General features: G+C 49.7%; 1 protein-coding gene across 1 annotated transcript in view; it reads right to left on the bottom strand.

Moving 5' to 3' along the window:
- Window positions 1–14847, bottom strand: part of LOC124522172 (pleckstrin homology domain-containing family M member 1-like) — a 75323-nt gene that overhangs the window by 9499 nt on the left and 50977 nt on the right.

Genomic DNA, 14847 nt, shown 5'->3' on the forward strand with positions numbered 1-14847 from the left:
ATGTCGCAAAAATGTCCTCAGTTTCCATTTACAACGGATGCAAATGCCGTCCTAATTCATGTGTAGTACCCCCAGAACCACGAATAAGAAGATGCAAACAAGAAACTATAGTCAGCACGACTAGAAAATGCCCTTTCATTGTGTTTAATCTGTTGCATTCCGGCGGAGAGGAAAGATCTGGCAAGTTAATTTGTCTTTTTTCTTACCTAAGTCCTTCTCTGCTGAAAATCTCTCTGCCCTCCGAGATAGTACCTAGCAGGGGCCCATCAAGCTTTCGTTAAACTTTTCGAAGCTGATGCATTTTTCTCCCCATCAATATAGGGTCAGATGTGAAGCATCTCCCTGGGGCCTGAACATTGTTGAAGAGCACGGATGTTTAGGGTTAGGTCCTGCTGTGCGAGGGCTGAGCGCCAGAGGCATTGTGCGGTCCTTAATAAATTTGATTATTTTGTCGGGGGGTACTCTATTTTCTAATTTTTTTTAAGGTTTATTCATTTTTGAGAGAGAGACAGAGCACGAGCGGGGGAGGGGCAGAGAGAGAGAGGGAGACACAGAATCCGAAGCAGGCTCCAGGCTCCGAGATGTCAGCACAGAGCCCGACGCGGGGCTTGAACCCACGACCCGCGAGATCACGACCTGAGCCCAAGTCGGAGGCTTCACCAACTGAGCCTCCCGGGCGCCCCTGTTGTGGGGAACTCTGAAGCACAGGGCCCACTTGGGGACTTCTCTTGCCAGTTCTCAGGGCAATGCTGGAAGAGGATGCTTCTGGAAATAAACTGCTCTAGAAAACAGGACACTGTAAGGAAATGTCTGCTTTGAGTTCTCCATAAAATATGAGAAAGATGGATACAGCTTGCCGAAACGCAGAATGCAAGGAACCCAAATCCAGTGCCGGGAATGAGATCTGCATTGAAGGCGCAAAGAGCAGAGTCCACAGCACAGAAAAGTTCCTCGAGGCTGGAGCCACACACTTGAAAAGCTCTCCAAGTGCAGAGCGGAAAGGCATGTGAAAACAATGAGACCAAAGAGAATGAGTACAGACCACAGAGCTTATAGACTCAAACAGGCACGGAGACACCAGAGATGGTCCACCACTGTCTTTGGAATATATTCAAACCATATATTTAGAAGACTGAATTTTTGGCTTTATTATCGGGCTTGTACTTTATCCCACAGAATACACACCTTCTCAAATACTTCACGAATATTTACACAATTTGACTCTAAACTAGGCTACAAATAATACGTCAAGCTCTCCACAAAGGAGGAATTCTATAGGCTCCACACTCAGGCTACAGTGCAAAAGAAACCACCCAATTTCTTATGACTTTCAAAGAAACACGCACATACTTTTCCCCCCTGCATAATTATTAGGTCAAAGGCAAATTAAAATCTGGAATAACAGGTTTCTAAAACGATGAGAATGAAGGAACATAGGCCATTTCTGAAACTTAATCAAAATGTATTTAGAAGCAAATGTGTAGTCTTAACTGCTTTCCTTCAAACAAAGCAAAACAAACGGACTGATCATGCAACGAGAAGTTAGAAAAAAATAGAAGGAAAACATTTCCAAGGCAAACAACAAGAAGCAAAGAATAAGAATGGAAGCATTAAGATATTTAAGGGACTTCGGGGGCGGTGGGGGGGGGGGAACATGTGGGTGACGTATTAAAAACAGAATCAAGAAACAAAGACTAGAGGGGGTCTGGGTGGCTCAGTCAGTTAAGCGTCCGACCCTTGATTTCGGCTCAGGTCATGATCTCACGAACCGCGAAATCGAGCCCCGCATTGGGCTCCACGCTGGATGTGGAGATTGCTTAAGATTCTCTCTCCTTCTCTCTCTCTCTGCTCCTCCCCTACTCACATGCATGGGTGCATACATGCGCTCTCGCTCTCTCTCTTTCAAAAGAAGAAGAAGAAGGAGGAGGAGGAGGAGGAGGAGAAGGAGAAGGAGAAGGAGAAAAGAAAAAGAAACAAAGACTAGAGACCTCGCATATTATATGTCCCACCATACTTGCTATGGACTTTGATACTTCTCTGTAGCATTAGAGCTGGTTAAAGGAAATTCTTCAGTTTCTGGAATGGGTTCCTTGCAAGAACAAGCCAGTCTGAAGTCAAGGGTTACCACCAAACAACAGACTCCTTTAATAATAACATGGTGGATATATTATCCAAGAAGGTAAGTATAACTGAAGGCTTTATTTTTAGAAGTTTCTTTTTTTTTAAGTTTATTTATTTTGAGAGAGACAGAGTGAGCAGAGGAGGAGGAGGAGGAGGAGGAAGAGAGAGAGAGAGAGAGAGAGAGAGAGAGAGAATATCCCAAGCAGGCTCCATGCTGCCAGCACAGAGCCCAACTTGGGGCTTGAACTCACGAAACCATGAGATCATGATGTGAGCCCGATGCTTAATTGACTGAGCCACCCAGGCGCCTCTGTAGTAGAAGTTTCTAAAGTCTTGTTGCCTCAAAAGCACCACTAAACACTTTCTTCCATAAAAGTCTATTCCGTCCTGAGACAGGCTCCCAGCAGGATAGAGATGTGCCAATGCCTGCTACTGGCCTTTAGAGCGGAGGGCAGGAAATAAGTCTTAAGTCTCGGTTCAGAAAAGTGCCAACAGAAAGCCCCCGTATTGCGCTCGGAAATGCAAGGTAAGTACAATACAAACACACCTTTGAGAAATCAAATATGGACCTTAGCGTATGAGACTGGCCATGCCTCCCTGATGGTCAGCCCTGTGAGAAATCTTTCCACGGAGCTGACATCTGCCTGTGTCCACCTCTCCTGCTCAGTCTCGGGCCCCACGCGTCAGGCCACACAGCATCGTCCCCTCCTGTGTGGAGGGGTCAACCGCTGGCCTTTGGAGCCAAACCAAAGCCTCCGGCAAAGAAGCGGGTCCATGTAACTGTATGTATAGGTGAAGTATCTGACTACATCATTGTATGTTCCGGGGCGATCATGTCTGAGCATTTACATGGGATTTACCTATTGTTTTATTTCTTTCTTTCAGTTCCTATTATATTTAGGGCAGTAGACTGATTTTTAAAAGTACCAACATTCTGAATGGACAAATGGCAGTACATTCATACAATGGAAATACTACCTAGTAATAAAAAGGAATATACTACTGGTCCATGCGATGGATAAATTTCAAAGTGATTATGCTGAGGGAAAGAAGTCAGACCAAAAAAAGAAGAAGAAAGAGAAGGAGAGGGAGGGAGAGGAGAGAAGGAGGAGAAGGAGGAGGACGAGGAAGAAGAGGAGGAGAAAGAAAAGTAGATACTGCACGGTTCCATTGATAAGAAACTCTAGAAAATGTCAACCAATCTATGACAGAAAGTAGACCAGTAGTTGCTTGGGGATGGGGGAGCAGAAAGGGGCAGAGGGAGGGGTTACTGAAGGGCACAAGAAAACTTTGGGGAGCGAAGAGATATTAACTATCTTGATTGTGATGGCGGTTTCATGGGTGTATACGTACGTCAAAGATTATCAAATCGTATTTTTAGAAATACGTCGTTCAGTGTAGGCCAATATCTGAATAAGGTATACTATAGTTACACACAATACATTTTATGAGAAGGGAGTTACAGGTCTGTCATGGTTGAGAACCCCCCCCCTTCCCCGGGGGAGGCGGGGGGGGGGGGGGGGGGAGGTACTTCTCCCACATGGTTGTCCTCAGGCCAACTCGCTGTGCAATCTATCCAGTGGCCACTAGGGGGAAGCAGCGGCCCACATACAGGAAGCGTGAGTCGCCCGGCACCCACAACTAAGAAGTCCCTCCAGTGTGCTCCCCTCCTGGGGAGGTGGGCGGGTAGCCATAGCTCCACGTGAGTTATCTGCAGGGCTGATACGGAGTAGTTGGAGATGGCCCCAGCAAGTTGCGATTCTCAAGGTGCCTCTGGAAGACCTAGGCCTGGAGTAGCCTCTCTATTGGCTTTCCGCCTTGCCTGAAACCGCACCAACTATAAAACACGACAAGATTCCATCAGCCAACTAAGCTAAAGAATGAAGCACCGAAAAGATTTTTTACAAGGGCGAGAGAAAGGAGACAAGGTGGAATTCGGGGTGGGGAGGAGATGGGGAGCACCCATGGGAGGCCACCACGGAGGATTCCCAGTAAGAACTGTTGCTAACACAGGCTGAGCCTTCCCAGCGTGTGGGGCATGATGCCAAACACCGTAAGCAGTGAACAATTTCACCTTCACAGCACTCTTGTGAAATCCGCTGCAGAGAGGTTAAGTGACTCGCCCGAAGTCACAGAGCTAGTGGGAGGCAGAGCAAGGATTTGAAACCGGGTTTGATACTAACATGGCGGGTGTAGCTGTTACTGCTCATTTTTTACCAGTTTTTGATTTTTTTTTTTTTAATGTTACAACTCAGGCAACAATAGATGTTGGCGAGGATGCGGAGAAAGAGGATCTCTTTCACATTGTTGGTGGGAGTGCAAGCTGGGGCAGCCACTCTGGGAAACAGTATGGAGGGTCCTCAAAAAATTAAAAATAGAACTACCCTAGACCCAGCCATTGCATTACTAGGTATTTATCCAAGGGATACAGGTGTGCTGTTTCACAGGGACACACGCACCCCAATCTTTACAGCAGCACTATCAACGATAGCCAAAGTATGGAAAGAGCCCAAATGTCCATCGATGGATGCATGGATAACGAAGACGGGGTATACAATGGAGTATTACTCGGGTAATACAATGGAGTATTACTCGGCAGTCAAAAAGAATGAAATCTTGCCATTTGCAACTATGTGGATGGAACTGGAGGGTATTATGCTAAGTGAAATTAGTCAGAGAAAGACAAAAATCATACGACTTCACTCATAGGAAGACTTTAAGAGACAAAACAGATGAACATAAGGGAAGGGAAACAAAAATAATCTAAAAACAGGGAGGGGGACAAAACAGAAGAGACTCATAAATATGGAAAACAAACTGAGGGTTACAGGAGTGGTTGTGGGAGGGGGATGGGCTAAATGGATAAAAGGAATTAAGGAATCTACTCCTGAAATCATTGTTGCACCATGCTAACTAACTTGGATGTAAATTAAACAATAAATACATTCAAAAAAAAGAAAGAAAGAAATGGTCAGGGGCACCCGGGTGGCTCACTCACGTAAGCATCTGACTCTTGGTTTCAGATCAGGTCATGATCTCACAGTTCATGGGATTGAGTCCTGTGTCAGGCTCTGACGCGGATCCTGCTTAGGATTCTCCCTCTCTCCCTGTCTCTCTTTCTGCCCCTCCCCTGCTCTCTCTCTCTCTCTCTCTCTCTCAAAAATAAATAAACATTATTTATTAACATTAAACAAATTAATGTTTATTTATTTTTGACAGAGAGAGAGAGAGAGAGTAGGGGAGGAGCAGAGAGAGGGAGACACAGAATCTGAAGCAGACTCTAGGCTCTGAGCTGTCAACACAGAGCTCGATGCGGGGCTTGAACCTATGAACCACAAGATGGTGACCCGAGCCGAAGTTGGAGGCTCAACCAACTGAGCCACCCAGATGCCTGCTCTTACTGCTCATTATAACAGAATTGTCTTTCTTTCTCTTTGGGGCTGGGGTATTATTTAATTCATGTGTGAAACTAGTTGGTGTTGGTAGCAGGCGATGAGTATTTCAGCTTATCCTCCTGGAGATAAAGTTCCTGATGCTTCCAGAGAATTTTAAGCGTCTCTGATGGTCCAGGAAGGAAATCTTCCCTATTTATTTGCTAAGCATTTGCACTGCGTGAGGTTCCGTGTTAAGACTGATACGTTCATAGTGATGAAAGTATGGCCTTTAACAGAGGCCAGCACGAGGAATCGAGGGGCACGTGACCTGTAGCAATGCGGTGGCATTGTTCATGTGTGTCCATAGGAGTGTGTTAGAGGCAGCGGTACCCCACCTCAGCTGGAGTCCTGAGCAGCTTGACCAGAGCAGGATGCAGGCCAAGAGAACTCACCAGAACGCCCAGTTATCAGAACAAGGCCAAAGCATCCCAGTGAGCAGATAACTCTTGCCCATGGTTCGTGAGGAAGTGAAGTTCATCCTTTCCCTCAGGACTGGACCAGCCTGCCTGGGATCCTGAAGCTTGATCCTTCAAGCGAGTTGCCCCAGGGCGGTGGCCTCTTCTAGGTTCTGCAGGAGCCAGCGGTTCTGGCCTTCCGGCCTTCCTGCTGCTTTTATGCTGCTGTGGCCACAGGGTGGGGTTGATACGGCACCGGCACCGAGTAAAGGCTCCAGGGCTGCCCATGTGAAGACAAAGCAAAAGGAAGCCAAGGTTAAACACTGGGTCCACCTGCTTCATTCCCTAGATGGGGAAACCGAGGCCTGGGGAGAGGAAGGAACTCGAGTGAGCTAATGGCCGAGCTGGGGGTAAGACTCCCGGCAGTCTCTTCTCCCCTACTCCCCGGCCCTATTTCATAATAGGCCCCTGCTGCTGGCTGCGTCTCTGCGCTTTGTCAATCACTAGTATCTTTCTTGAAACAACAGTTCTTTAACATCGTCCCGTATTCAGCCAGTGTTCAAATCTCCAATGGTGTCCGGTCAAAAAACACTTCGAACAGTTTGATCCAATCAAGATTGGGATCAGATGCGCTCAGATGTGACTGGTTGATGTCTCTTGAATCTCTTTGAATCCCCAGGTTCCTCCTCCAGCTTTCTCTTTTTGCTTGCGATTTATCACCGGAGAAGGTGTGTCGTGTATCCTGCAGATTGTCCTCAGTCTGGGTTTTTGTGATTGCAAACCCATGACGTGGCTTCACGCATTGCTCTGTTTTCTGTATTTCCTGTAGTTGAATCTAGGGGTTTGATCAGATCAAGATTTGGGTGCTTTGTTTTGTTTTGTTTTTGCAAGACTACCATAGGAGGACAGACCTGCACAGAGTCTTAAACATCATCCAGTTCAGCCATGTCATGTTCAGATAAGGTGAGGACCAGACAGGTGTAGTGACTCATACGGGCTTGCACACACGGCCAAGGCCATGGACATATTCTTAAAGGAAACCACTGAAAATGCTTGTGATCAGTTCCAGTGCCTTGGATGGCTGTGTCTGATATTCTCACTCTACAGCCTGTGCTTGTACCCACCATGCTAGGCCTGCCTCTCGACCTCATCTCACTTACCGTTGTGATCCCAGGGCCTATGATAGGCACTCATCTGCTGAATGAATAAACGAATGACCTTACCATTGTTTTTATGTCTCAGAAACTGGCTGCTCCTGGACTGTCCACGGGGGAAGGTATTATAGGCACTGGCCCTGCTGTAGTTTTCCAGAAAGCGGCCAGCCTGTTAGGCACAGGAAGGATCCAAGGGTAAAAGAATGAGAGGGAAGCAGGGCTTACCCCAGAAAAGCAACTGGAATGATGGGCTGCAGTCCACCCAGGCAAGAGGCAAGCCCAGCAACACAAAATCCTGCAGGCAGCACGGATGGGGTGCAGTTGGCAGGGTCCAGCCGCCGAGATGGGGTGGAGGCAGCACTCCAGTCCACGGGGGGAGCAAGCCAGGACCCTGCTCCTCACGCTGGGCAGGAACTCAGGCCAAAGATCAAGTCAGAAGCCCTGAGTATTACTTAGGATTAAGTTGAGTTGACAGGAATGGAAAAACCCCAAGTGTCATCGGCCCGAATAGGGTAGAAGCTCATTTCTCCCTCGTGTTAAATGCCCTGAGGGAGTCAGCCCACAGCCAGCAGGGTGCTCCAGGGGGCAAAGATGACAGCGAGGACCCAGCCTCCCCTGTCTTGTCGCTCTCTTATTATCCTCGAGCATGACTTTGTTCCACGGCACAATATGGCTGCTGGAACGCAGCCCTTCCAGGCCATATCCCAAGTAACAGGAAAGAACAGAGGGAAAAGAGCACTCTCCTCCTTAGGGCAATTTCCAGAATTGTGCAGACTACTCCATGTACATTCTCTTGGCCAGAACTGAGTCGCGTGATGACACCTCGCTGCAGATGATGATGAGAAATAGAGCCTTCATCTCCGACATCCATGGGCCCACCGGCGGGTCTGTACGTGAAGACCAGAGAGCATGTGTCCAGGGACTGATTAGGATACAAGGCAGACGTGAGCAGAGGGCTCCCAGCTTAGGCGCAGGTGCTTATGTCCCTGCTGTAGCTGCTTATGTCTCTGCTGCGCTACGTCCTGGGACTTGGGCAGCGTGGGGTCCTCTCAGTCCAACTGTGGGAGGGAGACGCTGTGGAGCCAGCCATGGGGCCTGACCGTTGAGTACCTGTCACTGCACAACAGCGGGCAATTTGTAGCTAAGCCCGGCACCGGCCCAGGGAGAAGCAGCAGCGGTAAGAAAGCAGGTGTGTTGTCAAGGACAGGCACACACTCAAAGGCCAACAACTGCTCAATGCTGTGAAAAGCATCTTCAAGACGTTGAGTCTGGGGCCACAGACTGCCTTTTCTTAGGAGGCAGCGAAGGCGCTGAGGACAACGGCTTTTTTTTTTTATTTCCTTAAAAAAATTTTTTTTTTTTTTTTGCTATAGAATAACCTACACAGAGAAAAGTATACAAATCCTAAGCATATACCTCCACAATTTTCACAGAAGTGGACACACCGAAGTATCCAACACACAGATCAAAAAGTATGAGGCTTAGGTTAAGGTTAAGGTTAGGGTCAGGGTTAGGGTTGGGGTTGGAGTTAGGGTTAGAGTCTAGTATGGTTACAATCTAGTGCTGAACATCTTGTCTCTTATGAAGATTACAAAATCAAGCGGAGGGGGTGCCTGGGCGGCTCAGTAGGTTAAGCGGCCGACTTCGGCTCAGGTGAGGATCTCACGGTTCGTGGGTTCAAGCCCCGCGTTGGTCGGTGCTGACAGCTCGGAGCCTGGAGCCTGCTTCGGATTCTGTGTCTCCCTCTCTCTCTGCCCCTCCCCTGCTCTCTCTCTCTCTCTCTCTCTCTCTCTCAATAATAAATAAACATTAAAAAAAATGTAGAACATTACTACAACCCCAGAAAAGGCCCCGAGCGTCCCTTTCCTGTTACTACCCCCCACCCTGCTCCCAGCATTTAGAAAATCTTTCCAGGAGATTCTATAGTCAATGCTGAGAATCGCTGCTTTTATAACAATGGTTATCAAACTTGGCTGCGCATTAGAATCAAGTGGGCCAGCGTCTGCGTTTTGAGGTGGAAGGACAGGGACAGCTAAGAAGGCAGTGTGGTGCAGGGGAGAAGCCTGGGAGCCAGACAGGCCTGCCACGTCCCAGCTGTGTGACCTTGAACAAGTTCCTTCACCTCTCTGAGCCTCACCTGTGACATGCGAATACTATCACACACCCTGCAGAGTTGAGGCTGGGGGGGGGGGGAAGGGCGGGTGGGATGTAAAGTTCAGGCACATGTAGGGTCAGTATATGGCATCCGCTACTGTCTTTTTTATTAAAGGGGTACAGCCCCAGGAAGACTGAGAGCCCTTCTTTATGCTGATGGCATTTCCCAAACTGTGCTGAAAGGTACATCGTGCAAAAAATATTAGTTTGTGTTAGTTAAATATTGCATCCTGCATCCCCGCCCCCCCCCCCCCCGGGAAATTCACAATGCACACCAACGTATTAAAGGCTCTGAGAAGTCCTGTATTAAACAGACCTCTTTTGGTCAGTGTCACCTCTAAGGGGCAGTTCACGGGACGCAGGTATTAATCATGCTCCTTATTTCACAGCTGGGGTAATGGGGGCCCAGGCAGCGCTCTAGGTGCAGACCAGGCACAGATCTTGGGCGCCGTGCTCTCTGAACCCCTCAGGAAATGTAGAGCTGAGGAAGGCAGACCATGGCCCGTCTGACCCACTACCTGTTTTTCTAAATGCAGTTTTACTGAAGATGATCTGATCCAGATCCCTTGATTTACAGATGAGCCAATCGAAGCCCAGGGAGAATGACTAACTTGCTCAAGGTCACACAGTCAATTAGGGGCAGAAGCAGAAATAGATCCTAGGTCCTCCAAATCCAGGTATTCTCCAAAACACAAATCGGACAGGTGGGGGGAGGGGAGGTGGGGGGAAGGGGGGTGTGAAGCTCCACGATCCCCCATGATCCGTGTCTCAGTTGTCTGCCGTGCTACTTACACAGGCGCTGCCCCCTTTCTACCACTGCACAGAACCCCCTGCCGTGTCTCTCCCTCCTGCTGCTTTGGGGGGGGGGCCTCCTCTGCTTTCCACTTTGCATGGGGGACAAAGGCTGAACCTGACAATTGTGTTTATTTTAATTCTGTGAGAGTTGCAGTAAAACATTATTAACTTCCCGTCTGCCAGAGTGAAACATGAGATCATTTGGACAGGAACCTGGCAGGAGGCAACCTTTACCGGCTCGAGGAGAGTTTGCCAAACAAATGAATAGCACACGCGGGATCCTAGGGGGTTGTTTGAGACCACTTCAGAAAATAAATTATGTCCAAAGGTTCTCAGACTCCCTGAAGTACGTTATACAACAGTCACGTATTTGCAGTTTTCAAGTGTTTCTGTGTGTAGTCTGAAGACGCAAATAAAATCATTCGTATCGTTAAAATGGCCCCAGCGTGCCTGGGTGACTCAGTGGGTTAAGTGTCCGACTTGGGCTCAGGTCACGACCTCACGGTGCGTGGGTTCGAACCCTGCATAGGGCTCTGTGCTGACAGGAATCCAGGAGACGGAGGCGTCGTACTGACCTCGGTTGGCCAAGGCATGCTGGAGAGCTAAAGGTTCATCTAGAAACAGCTGCGGGAACAGCGGGGCATAAACGGTGGCCTCAGGGTGGAGGCTCTTCCTGGGACAGCCAGACTACCCAGATGGCCTTTCCAGAGCGGGGAGATGCAGACTTGTCACTGAGGTGGAAGGTAAAAATAGTCCTGTGTGGGTGGCAGCTGGGCCCAGAGGCACCAGCTTCCTTGTCTCTAGAGCAGAGAAGGCAGCCCAGTTGACAGACAACTTCTCAGTCTCCTGAGGCCTCCCGGAGGCTCTGGGGGCTGGGGGAGGGGCGTCTTTCCCTAACAACGAAGCCCACCCCACCCCCCTGGATGCACACCAAGGGCTGGCAAGAGCTAGGGTCAGGTTTTAAGGTAGAGAAGGGCTTAAATCCTGGGCATATCAGCTACAGGCTCTGTGTCCTCAGGCAAAATCTCTCTCCTTTCAGAGGCTCCGTTTTCTCATCTGTCAAATGGGGCTAATGGTTTCTCTCTATTACGTTGCCATGAAGCTTACATAACAATGATAGCTAACCCACTGCCCTCTCCAAGCTCACTCTTCCACCCCTCCCACGCGTGGTCCACCGCCAAGCACGTTCTTCAAGAGGGGCTCTGTGGAAAGGTCTACCTGGGCAGAAACTGAGGCCTCAAGACAAGAGCTGTGTCAGGCAGCCATCCTGGAAGCCAACCCTTCACCCCCAGGCGAGCTTTCAAGTGACTGTGGCCCCCACCAACCCCTGGGCTACAACCTCACAAGAGACCCTGAGCTAGAACCACCCAGCTACGCCGCTTCTGGCTTCCTGGCCCTCAGAAAACTGTGAAATCATCAATATTTGCTAAATTTGGGGATGAGCTATGATGCGGCAATGATAACGAATATAATTTCCCTTTGGGGGCTATTATGAGAATTGAGACGGTGCACAGCAAATAGCAAGGAGACCTACCGGGACCGGGGGCTCCAGAAAGGGCAGAAGGCAGGAGGGAGCCCGAGGCAGGAAGCCTCTGGCCAGCACCAGGCCAGGAAGGCCCCTCCTCCAGGACTCTGGGGAGGAGTCTGAGAGACCAGATACACAGACAAACAGGGGCCACGCCATATAGAAAAACAGAACTCTGATCACTACCTGTAGCAACAGCCAAGGAGGGAACCACTCTCTGCTGCCATTAGTCTGGGAAGCCAAAGCATACCCGTGTAGTAATAGCCCAGACGCAGCCAAGACTGGACCAACAGCTGACAGCTTCCCTCATTTTGCCCCTGCTTCCAACGTAGGACAAACTGGGGAAAGCCAAACATGCTCCCCGAACCCAATCACATAGGGCACCCCCCTTTCTAGCGAGCACATCCACAGGTTCCGTGCCAACGGCCTCTGAGCAGAACCTGAAGCCTTCCCTCTCTCCCATTATAAAGATTTCCCATTCCTCGGCCGGCCTTCGATTCTCTTCCAAACTCAAGCGATGGGGGCTGACTCCCTTGTGGTAGCGAGCTCTGAAAACACAGCCTTTGCTTGCTCTCACGTGGGTGGTCTTTGCTTACTTCCACAAGCCCATGTTCTGTCTCTCCCTTCCTGACCACAGGTCAAAAAGACAGCACCTTCCTCTTCCCCGCAGGTAGCTACAGAAACCAGCGCAGGGATGATGGAAGAGAGGGGCATGGGAATAATTAAAACATAGCTTTGGAACAGGACAGGGCTCTGTCCTGTTTGGAACAGGACAAATTCTGGCTCTGATGCTTAACTAGCTGTGTGATCTTCAGTAAGCCAATTAACCACTCTGAGCCTCTGTTTTCTCATGTCAAGAGGACAGTCCAGTGGAACCAAGGGCTGGTGTAACAGTGAGGTAATATATTTAATGCACTGAGCGTATCGTAGGTGCTTAATAAAGGGAAGGTCAGCCGTCAGTCTCCTCACAGCCTCCTGCTGGAGTAGGCAGGCCCCTAGACCCCACCTTTGCTCCTCCTGCCCCTGCTTTCTGTGCCACAGGCAGCCTGACCTCAGCTGGATGGAGTCAAGAATATGGGCTCCACGTCCAGAGTGTATTATTCAAGATCGGGGGTTGGTCTCAGGAGAACGATGGACAAAGGACATAACCAAGCATTTCTCTAAAGAAATCCAACTGGTCAAAAGCAGGGAACAAAATATCTCATCAGGAACCTGCTGTCTCCCTGTTCTATCCTGGCTCTGGGGGGTAGTCAGGGCAGGGAGACTCCTGCCCAGAAAATTGTGAGTGCCCTTGTCCCAAGCGGCTCTTCCAGGACGGAGGAAGGTGAGCCAGGTCTATCCGTCGGTCTCTCCTGGGTGTCTCTGTGTGTGTATTTACGTGTGTCAGTTTCTTCATCTTTAAATGTTTTTAAAGTTTATTTCTTTGGAGAGAGGCAGAGACTGTGAGTGGGGGGCAGAGGCAGAGACAGAAGGAGAAGAGAGAGCATCCCAAGAAGGTTCTGCACTGCCAGCACAGAGCCGGACGTGGGGCTCAGACTCAGCAAACCGCGAGACAGTGACCCAAGCCCAAACCGAGAGTCTGATGCGTAACCGACTGAGCTACTCAGGCACCCTTCTTCATGTTTAAAATGAGAAACTTAATAGCTTCCCAGGAGATACACACACACACACACACACACACACACACACACACACACACACACGTGTATTAGTTCTAATGGCGGAGCGGTGGCTTTGAGATACTCCATGCTGGGGACATCCTGGGTACCCTCACGCCCACCTGCCAAGCCCTTTCCATCCTCAGGTCTTTCCCTCCGCCACCACCAGCGGAATCCAAGCCTCCCACAGCATCTTCTGCCTGGACTCTGGAAAAGACTCCTAGATGCTTTCCTTCCTTCTCCACAGCTCAAAGAATGCAAATTATACGAGGATGAGAAACCATCCCACATCCCATAAACACAGGCAAAGATTATGAAAATGACAATAACCAGGATCGGGGGCAATGCCCCCCGCCTTCCCCATAGGGCTGCAGTGTAAACTGGTTCATTTCTGCAGAGCAATTTGGTAGGATGTAATCTTTGGATTCTGTGGGTCCATTGTTCAAAAAAAATCAAGAAAAAAATAGTTTTTGCATACACTTTGATACAGGCTCTTTATGGTAATATTGGTTCTGATGCAAAAAAGGGGGGCCAACTAAAATATCCAAAAATAAACATCTTCCTTAAATAAATGGTAGTAGTCTCTACCCTTGAAACACCATTCCTTCACTAAAAATTGTATTACAGATCAGTAGTTCTCAAAGCAGGACCCGGAAGCAGCATGAACATCACCTGTGAGGGTATTAGTAATGCACATTCTGGGGCCCCCAACCCGGACATAATAAGTCCTCCAGAATATTCAGAACCACTGTTGTAGATGAATATTTATCACTACGAAAAGATACACAATTAAATGACAAAACAGTAGGTACGAACAATGCGCCTCTATTTGAATAAACGTATGGAGACTCGCAAAGAAAAAAAGCCCAGATTTTGTACCAAGGTGGTAACGTCGACACTCGGGGGTAGGATTTTGAGGTTTTCGATTTTTTTTTTTTCATTTTGCTAATCCATACTTTCTAGTTTGCAATGGTGCGTTTTTTGCCAAAAGGAACGCGGGGCGGGGGGGGGGGGGAGACCTCAATAACTTCTTTTTGAATTAAAAACAAAAAATCAAATGGGGCAGGATGGGGGTGGGGTGGGAAGGACGAAGACAGCACGCCCCGCAGCCACTGCTTTCAGCCTGGGGACAGCAGCGAGGAGCAGGTAGGGGCGTGGTGGGACCGCTCGGCACCCAGCGCCACCGCCCCAATGGAGAAGGGAGAGAGGAGAGGGCAGCCAACGCCGGGGGTGAGAGCTACTTCTCTGATGTCCAGGAAGGTTTACTGGGAGCCAAAGAGCGGAGCAGAAACTTAGGGCCGACTTCAGGAGGAGCTGAACCGCCACGAGCACCGATTCCCGGGATGGGCGCCTCGGGGAGATTTCCCAGCCCGAAACCCTCCGCCACTGCCCCCGGGGCGGGGCTGCCCGCTTCTCGGACCCAGAGGACTGGGGGGGGGGCGCTACGGGGGGGGGGGGGGGAGCAGGAAGGAGGCACGAGGGGGCGGGCCGTTGCTAGGGGAGGGGCGGCGGGGCCGGCGAGCCGCGCAGCAGGCAACTGCGACCCGCGCTCGGCTCTCCGGCTCCAGCTCCCGCGCAGCCTGTTGCTCGTTCCTCCGGGCCGCCGCTTCC

The sequence above is a fragment of the Lynx rufus genome, unplaced genomic scaffold, assembly GCF_022079265.1.
Source record: "Lynx rufus isolate CCGP_SWC_20201006 ecotype Redwood Valley unplaced genomic scaffold, mLynRuf1.p SCAF_34, whole genome shotgun sequence".
NCBI classification, from domain to species: Eukaryota; Metazoa; Chordata; class Mammalia; order Carnivora; family Felidae; genus Lynx; species Lynx rufus.